Genomic DNA, 9,626 nt, shown 5'->3' on the forward strand with positions numbered 1-9,626 from the left:
CAATTTTATTTATTTCTCCTTTGGCCTTTATTATTATGATGATTTTGCATTAATTTGGGGTTTGGTTTGTTCTACTTCCTTGAAGTACATTGTCTGACTATTTATTTGAAGTATTTCTACTTTTTTATTTTGGTGTTTATTGCCATAAATTTCTTAGTACTGCTTTTACAATATCTCATAAATTTTGGTATGTTTGATTCCCATTTTCATTTGTTTCACGAAATTGTTAAACTTCCTTCTCAATTTATTTATTAACTTATGGGTCATTCAGAAGCATGTTGTCTAATTTCCTTGTGTTTGTAGTTTCCAAAGGTCTTCTTTTTATTGATTTATAGTTTTATCCCATTGTAGTCAAGAATAAGCAATATAATTTCTACTTTTAAAAAATTATTCAAATTTGTTTTGTGGCCTCAGATATGGTCTGTTCTGGAGACTGTTCCACGTGTTGATGAAAAGAATGTGTATTTTGCAGCAGTTGGGTGGATTAATCTGTAAATGTCAGTTAGGTCTATTTGGTCTAGTGTGTAGTTTAATTCTGATGTTGCTTTGTTGATTTTCTGTCTATGATCTGTCCATTACTGAGGTTGTGGTGTTAACGTCGTCAACAATTACTATATCACAGTCTACTCTCACTTTAGGTCTATTTGTATATTTGGGAGCTCTAATGTTGGGTGTTTAACATTATTTAAAATGTTAGATTTTTTAAATTGTTATATCTTCTTGTAAAAGTAACCCCTTCATCATATACATGGATTGAATATGATGAGCTATATTGAACTATAAATAGAGTGACCTTTATCTCATTTTTAGAACCTTAAATTGTAATCTGCTTTACTAAGTACACCTATTCCTGTTCTGCTTTTGCTTTCTTACTGCCTCCTTTGTGATTGATTTTCTTTGGTAGTATGTTTCCCTCTTATTTTTTTTGAGATGGAGTCTCACTCTGTTGCCCAGGCTGGAGTGTAGTGACATGATCTCAGCTCACCACAACTCTGCCTCCCTGGTTCAAGCAATTCACCTGCCTCAGCCTCCCTAAGCACCTGCGACTACAGGCATGCACCACCACACCTGGCTAATTTTTTGTATTTTTAATAGGGACAGGGTTTCACCTGTTGGCCAGGCTGGTCTCGAACTTCTGACATCAGGTGATCTGTCCTCCTTGGCCTCCCAAAGTGCTGTGATTACAGGCATGAGTCACTGCACCTGACTTCATTTTTTTTTTACTTATTATTGTTAGTTTATCTATTATAGGTTTTTTGCATTGCGGTTACCATAAGGCTTATAGAAACATCTGATAGCAAGTTATCTTAAAGAGATGACAACGTCTTAGATCACAAAAAAATAGAACCAACAAAGAAAAAACTAAAAAAAAAAATTAATAACTTTAACGTCATTCCCCTCACACACACATTTTGACATTTAGTTGTCTCAATTGACGTATTTTTATATTACCAATTTCCCTTTTACTTTATATTTGGTTTTTGGTTCTCTGTCTAGGAGTGTGAAGCCAGTTTGCTTCTATTCCCCCATTTTGGAACCCAAAGTCCTATGGTTAATTTTATAAATATTTGAAAATGTTGCATTCGTGATTTAGAATACGTATTCTTCTTAGGTTCTCTGTTGATTGCGGGAAAATATCTTTGTTACAGACAGTTAGATAGGCATGAGGAGGGCAGGAGTGGGCCCTCGCCCACCATCCCCCACCTCCCACTAGGAATATCAGGTGAGGGTTCAACAATGATCACACTGCTCCTCTAATAATGATAATCTGACAGGCGCCAGGGCCTCAGGGAGGGATCATCTCCCGATGATCCACAGCTACTAACATTAAAGTGTTAATTGAATACAGTTACCAGGAAAAAGAAACTTCCTGGGCATGCTCACTGAGAGACAAAATGGGGAAGTATGATGTTCTGCGTGCATTCCACTGGAAAAGGGAAGAAAGCCACAGATGGGCATGCGTACAATGGCCTAAACACACTGTATATGTTCAATTCCCAAGGGTAAGAAGGGCACTGAGCATGGGGGAGGCCCATCCTAAGGAAGAATCATGGGAAAGAGGCAAGCCTATAAACTCCTAGGATCAAATTCAAACCTGCCTTTTTCTCTTGTTGACCTTCTGGTGCCCACTTGGGTCTCTTCCAAATAAATTTTCCCTTCTTTCTTGTTTTAAAGCCTTTTAAAAATAAACTTCCAGTCCTGCTGTAACACTTGCCTCGGTCTCTTTTTCTGCTTTATACTCCTCAGTTTAATTCTTTCTTCTGAGGAGGCAAGGACTGATGTTGCTGCAGACCCGTATGGATATGCCACCAGTAACTTAGGGTAACTCGCATACTCCCCTCAGTGAAAAACTAAAAAAAAAAAATTTCACTTTAACGTCATAACCCTCACACATCTTGACATTTAGTTATCTCAATTCACATATTTTTATATTACCTATCTATATCCTTTTTGCTGTATATTTGGCTTTTGGTTTTTTGTCTGGGGGTGTGGAGCCAGTTGGCTTCTATTTTGCCATTTTGAAACCTAAAGTCCTATGGTTAATTTTATAAATATTTGAAAATGTTGCATGCATGATTTAGAATATGCATTCTTCTTAGGTTCTCTGTTGCAGAAAATATATACATATATATGTACTATATATGTACTAGTACTATATATAGTACATACATAGATACTATATGTACTATACATATATGTAATCTATATGTACATGTGTTTATATTAAATATATAGTACATATATGCATGTATATATACATATATGTATATATAGGTACTATATATGTATGTATTAACTATATATGTATGTACTATATAGTATATAGGTACTATATATGTGTTCATTAATAATATATATAGTACATACACATATAATACTAATACATGTATACCTATATAGTACCTATGTAAATATATGTACAATATATGTACATTATACTATATATAGCCCAAGCATGTTATATATGTCACTCAAATCTGCTACATATTCTCCAAATATATAGTTTCTGAGACAGGTCTTAAATGTTTTCATTAGAATTGTGAGTTTGTCAATTTATTTTGCAATCTGAGTTTTACAGTTTTTTGATGTTTTGAAGTTCATGTTGTTTAAAGATACAGAAATTTATAATTATTATGGTCTTTTCAAGGATTTTGGTTTATATGTTTTATTCATATTAATGGTTTTCCTTCATTTCCTATTTTGACTGATACTGCTATATCAAGTTTTTTGGTTCATATATGCCAGTATATTTCTTAGTCTTATTAATTTTGAAATTTTCTGGTGTGTGTGTGTGTGTGTGTGTGTGTGTGTGTGCATGTAAGTACAATTGTCTATCATAAGCAGCTCATAACTGATTTTTTATACCCAAGCCAATGATTTCAGATTTTTAATAAGGTCATTTAATCCATTTACATTATTGTTACTATAATGTATTTGGAGTTACGTGAATCATCTTGGTTCAGGATTTTGTTTCATCAAAGACTTTTCCTGGCTTCTTTTTTTCCCCTCTAATTTTTGTTAGATTGGTAAACTAAGGGTTACTCTTTTCCTTATCAATTTTTATTTATATATATATATTACAATTTCTTTGTCATCTTTTTGAATATGCTGTTCCAACATTCCTCTATTATCCTTTGCTGGTATCCTATTAAACTATTAAATAAGGTACTCATGGACTCTCCAGATCTCAGTTCTTTCTTCCATTTTCTTAATTCTTTCCTTACTTTTGTTGATTCTATAGTAACCCTTTCAGTTTTGAGTGTTTTTAGATGCCTATATATTTTCTAGGATTAGTAACTATTTTTCTATTCATATAATTTTTTTTTTTTTAAATAGAGAACATTCCTTCCTTTGCCTCTCTGAGGACTTTAAACTCTTATTTTAAACTCATTTTAGGGTTGCTCCATTTTAACATTTTATCTGGAATTAATTCATCTCCTGAGCAGTTATTTTTGGGCCAGCTATCTTCACATCTCTCATTTTGTTATTTTCGTTTGTTGACTCTTCTCAAGTGGGAAATTTTTTAAAGCTCCCCCTCTCTGTGCTCTTACCCTTTCCATCTAATGTTTTTCAGCTGCTCCCATCTGCCCCACTGAAGCTACTGTTCTCAAGAAAGGTTTTTATATGAGTAGCTTAGAGTTTCATCCAGCACAGATGTTGGGATGTCATGGAGTCAGTCCCAGTGCTTCAAGGCTTAGTCTGCTTCTTGCCTCATAATTCGTTCCCTAGGTAGTATTTTGGTCTTTTTGGCCTCCTTTCACGTTTGTTGATAACATCTTAGGATATTCTGGGCTATATTTAGTAGACCAGACCTATGTGCCGGGTACCCACAACTTCTGAATTACAGTTATCGAACCTATGTGATTGAACCCTATCTTTTTATGTTCTGTATTATGCTGATTTGACACGCAGGGCTTGCTGAGCTTGGAGAGACTGCTCCTCCTAGGATTAGCCAATTCCTAGAGATAATATGCAACTCTCCCTTGAGCACAACTTTCAAATGCAAACCAACCAATCCAGAGCCCATAAGTCAGCCACCTCCTTTATCAGGCCCTTGTACTTCAGGTCACTATCCCCTTGTCCTAATACCCCAGGGCCAGATATCAGACAACTAGAGAGAGTGCCTATGCCCCAGAGTCTGCTAAAAGTATTCAAATTAGCCAATTCTAAACCATTTACACTATCTGGCCCATAATTTCCAAAGGAAACCACAGTAAAGACTTCTACCCCCATGTTCTCCCACTCCCTCTGCCTTCTGACCAATCCCCTTGCATGCTCGCCAGCCCCCTGTTTCTAGGGATCTATGAGTATAACAAACTTCCGTCTTCATGACAGCCATTTCTGAGCATGTGTGTCTTACTATACCTAATTAAGGCAAATCCCAGGTATCATTAAAACAGTGATATACTACTTGAATGACAGCAAAATAAAGTGATTTGTAGCGCTGGAAAACATGTCTCTGTGCTAGCTTAGTTCTAGTCAATTTAACATCATAATTGTTACAAAGTTTTGAGTTTTGGGGAATATATGATTTTATAATATTATGAACGCAATAGTTTGAATCAGTATGAGATTGTTTAAAAATGTACTTGCATGAATGGTTTAAATATGAGGCCTATGGGAGAAAATAACCCAAGATACTTTTCAGATTTTTTTTAAAAAAAGAAATTGCCGTCTCACTACCTCCTGTATCAAGCAAAATTTCACTTTATATTTAATTTTAAATGCCCAATGTATCAAGGACAGTTCTAAATGCTGGATGTACAGAGAAGATCAAACCCTTCAGGTGTTCTGCCCACAATAAGGCTTCTCAATCAATCTAAATTTATCTCAGCTACTTACAACCCAGGCTCTTCATTCTACACTGCTTGGTACCCAGGTTCTTCATTCTACACTGGTCAGTTTCCCAAAATCAGTTTCAGTCATTTCTTCTCCAGCACTTCTGCTCATACTGTTGCCGCTCCCAAATGATTCCTCCTCATGTCCTCTTTTCCTGTTACCTTCCCTTTGAAATCCATCTCGATTTGTTCAGTCACATTGTTGCCCTTCTCTTTTGCATCTCTATAGTCTTATGACTTTTTACACATAATATCTATGAAATTTGGTTTTTAAAGCATGCATTTTTAAAAAATTAAAAATTTCTGAAATTGAAGTACGTCTCCCTCTCTACCTCCATGTACATGGGTTTGTGTGTGTGTGTGTGTGTACACACATATGTATTCACACACACACAGATTTTTTAGTGATTCTCTTTGCTCCAATATTTTAAAATAAATAACACACCTTATAGGTGTGTTATTCTTATAATCCATGCATTCTAGGAATTGAGGAAATAGAGAACCTTGACTTTTCGATGATCTTTGGATGGTTTTCCTGGAACTCCAGGAGCAGGGCTTCAGCGGTGGAAAATTGAGATAAACTAGTGGGGGCCTGCTCTGGTCATTCCTATAACCTCGAACAATCAGCTTAACTTTTGGGGTAATTTTTATTTTATTATTTTATTTCCAGATCTAAACAAAAGGTTTGGGGACCTGGGAATATTGACATAAATGCTTAATATTTTAGCTTTGTCTCTCTCATTAGATTACAGCTTCCGCACCCAAAGGGCCTGGCACAGTTATGACTAGATAATTGAGTCAGCTTGTTCCTGATTGGTTTGTGTGCAAACATGCAGACTACATCTACAGTGATCATTTCTCTTAATTTTTCAAACAACTATTTGCTACTCTCTAAATGTTAGTTCCTTTCTGTGTTCTATTTTCTTTAAAAAAATGATGTTTTGGGCCTCCCAGAATGAATGTGAATTACAGTTCTATTATGTCTTTATAGATAGCAAGTTTTAGGTTTCTTTCCAAAGTACACAAATGGATTTTAATGATATTTGTAAATGACTATAATTTAAGATCACAAGGTATTATCTTTGAGATAACATTAGAACTTGGCAGGAAAGAAAACTTTTATTTAGCAACTTGGCTTCTTGAACACAGAATTCTGCTGCTGTAAGATTTCACGTTAGACATTTAGTTGAAATGCAGAAAATAAATGTTGGAGAACTGGAAGTAGATGAGTTTGAAAGGACTATTCAATGAGTGAATTTACAATTTAAACTATTGTCCACTTCTCCACTTCATTTTGTTGGATTATAAAAATAAGTGAAGAAAACGTCTTTTCTTATAACAATCACGGCAGACCTGCATTAGGGTTCTCCAGAGAAACAGAAACAACAGAATATACATACACACATATATGTATACACACTATACATACATATATATACACACATATATATACACACACACACACATATATATAGTGGGGGAATGTGTGTGCATGTGTGTGTGTGTATATGTGTATATATATGTATATACACATAGATGGAGATACATGTATATATATCCATTATATATCTATCCATTATATCTATCCACTATATATCTATCCATTATATATCTATCGATTGTATATATCCATTATATATATATATATATATATATATATATATATGGAGAGAGAGAGAAAGAGAAAGGTTTATTGTAAGGAATAGGCTCACTAAATTGTAGGGGCTGAGAAGTACAAAATTTGTAAGGCAAGCTAGCAGGTTAGAAATTCAAGTAAGAGTTGATCATACAGCATGGAGTCCAAATTTCATAGATAGGTAAGAAACTCAGATAAGGTTTTATGTTCCAGTCTTTAGGCCAAATGTCTTCTTCTTTGGAAAACATGTCTTTGCTCTTCAGGCCTTCACCTGATTGGATGAGGCCCATTCACATTATGGAGGATAATATGCTTTACTTAATATCTACTAATTTAAATGTTAATGTCACCTAAAAGTTATCTTCGTGGCAACATTTAGACTGGTGTTTGCTAAAACAACTGGGCACTGTGGCCTAGTCAAGTTGACACATTAAATTTACCATCACAGTGTCTTATTGTTTGTTAGGCTCCTTTTTCTGACATCGTCTTCTCAATCAGCTCTGCTCAGTTTCAGCTTACTCCGTGAAATAAAATGCAACATGTTCTCAGACATTTGTTTAAGGGGTCTCCAATTTTCTACAGAACTGAAATCCCTGATTTGTATTTTGGAGAACTCTCCAGATGAGAGCCATTTGGACCAAATCATAGAATAAATTCTAGAGTAGCTTTGTTTGTCAAAGGTTTGGTGAATGAGGTAATGAGCGACAGAAGAGGATAGTATTAACACAGATTTGTAATTAAATTGATGTTATTATGGATGGAGTATCCCTTGTGTCATTATTGCTATAAGTAAATTTTCATGAACTTCTTGAGGCAGTCCATTGGTCAGATACATACATCAAGCCTAACATAGTAATGAGTAAGGGTAGATCTGGATCTGTCCAAATTCCTACCTCTGGAATCTCAGTGGTCCTCTCGACGGATTTGTTTAAAGCAGAACTGAGGCTTTCAGCACTAAATTCAGGCTCTCAAAATGCCAATTGCCCATACAATTGTAAGTGGCCGCACAAAGTGAGCAATAAAAAAATGAAGTTGGCGGGCTATCTCGGAAACTTGGAGCCGGATTCCTCCCGGGTTCCTACCTACGGCTCCTGGGCTGTTGTTTAGACTCCTGTGAAGATGGCTTGCGCTGCCGCGCGGTCCCCAACCGACCAGGACAGGTTTATTTGTATCTATCCTGCTTATTTAAATAATAAGAAGACCATCGCAGAGGGAAGGCGAATCCCCATAAGTAAGGCTGTTGAAAATCCTACAGCTACAGAGATTCAAGATGTATGTTCAGCAGTTGGACTTAACGTATTTCTTGAGAAAAATAAAATGCACTCTAGAGAATGGAATCGTGATGTCTAATACAGAGGCAGAGTCCGGGTCCAGCTCAAACAGGAAGATGGCAGCCTCTGCCTTGTGCAGTTCCCATCACGTAAGTCAGTAATGTTGTATGCAGCAGAAACGATACCTAAACTAAAAACAAGGACACAAAAAGCAGGAGGTGCTGACCAAAGTCTTCAACAAGGAGAGGGAAGTAAAAAAGGGAAAGGAAAGAAAAAGAAGTAACCTAGTATCAGCATCAAGTATGTGGTACTACTGTAAGAGACATGAATGGAGACTTCTAATTTGTATCAGAGGGAAACAGAAGCTTTTTGTTTGCATCATTTAACTGAACTGCGAACGCTTGTGCCTCTCATCTTTATCATCGGAGTTGATAGTGAAACAAATTTACATCAGAAGTTTGCATCTCGCTTTTATGGTGTATAAAAGAATTTTTTTTTGTCTTTCAATGCAGTTTTTTTGGAAGAAAGAATATTTTTAAGTGGACAATGGACTGTAAAATAAGTTACTTGAAATGAGTTACTTGTTTCAGATAAATTTCAATTCGATTTAAAATAAACATTTTGTCCACCTTTTAAGTTAATGAAATAAAATTTGAAACTGAAAAAAAAAAAATGAAGTTAACCATTGCTGCTCTTTATGAACCCTTGCATGCTGCTTGAGTTCTTTTAGAGCTATGATAATAAAAAGTTTTATTGTAATAAAACTTACACTGTAGAGTTTATTGCAATGTTTAAAAAGCAGCACATGTGCATTTACATTTGATTCTCCTTTCAAATAACATTATGGACAAAATATTGTTGTTTTACAGATATGAAACTGGGAGTTCAGAACTCAAATTTCACTTGCTAAAGAACAAATAGTAAACATTGGGGTCAGAACAAGAACTACATCATCTGGTCTGTTAAGCATTCATAATTGCTGTTCTGGAGAGCAGAAAACATTATGTTTCTGAAGTAAATTAGTGGCCAGTGGCACTGAACTACTTGTTTTAGAGGTAAAAGTTCTGACAGAAAAAAAAGAAAAAAAAAAATGTGAAATCACTTTGAAAGGCTTTTATTGTAAGTTGCCAAAGAAAAAGTAAAATTTACATGAAACTACTGATTTTAAATGTAACATTAAAAAAAACTGGAAGAAGAAAGAAATGGTTTTTTTAGTTATGATAATAAAGGAAGTAATTTTCTTTTGTGCCTGGTAATTATACTGAAAACATAACTGCAACTCAAATTTAACTGCATCTTTGAAGAAGGTTTGGGGGATGAAAGACATTCATTTGTGGATTCTGAGGATCAGCTTGATCTTTCCTTCTTCACAGAGATCAA

General features: G+C 35.1%; 1 pseudogene across 1 annotated transcript; it reads left to right on the forward strand.

Moving 5' to 3' along the window:
* The first annotated feature begins 8,040 nt into the window (after positions 1-8,040).
* Positions 8,041-8,913, forward strand: LOC105537904 (annotated as a pseudogene). Its single transcript, XR_001005796.1, has one exon. The product of XR_001005796.1 is annotated as a signal recognition particle 19 kDa protein pseudogene (transcript).
* Positions 8,914-9,626: the final 713 nt, after the last annotated feature.

Source organism: Mandrillus leucophaeus, unplaced genomic scaffold, assembly GCF_000951045.1.
Source record: "Mandrillus leucophaeus isolate KB7577 unplaced genomic scaffold, Mleu.le_1.0 Scaffold181, whole genome shotgun sequence".
In the NCBI taxonomy this organism is placed as follows: domain Eukaryota; kingdom Metazoa; phylum Chordata; class Mammalia; order Primates; family Cercopithecidae; genus Mandrillus; species Mandrillus leucophaeus.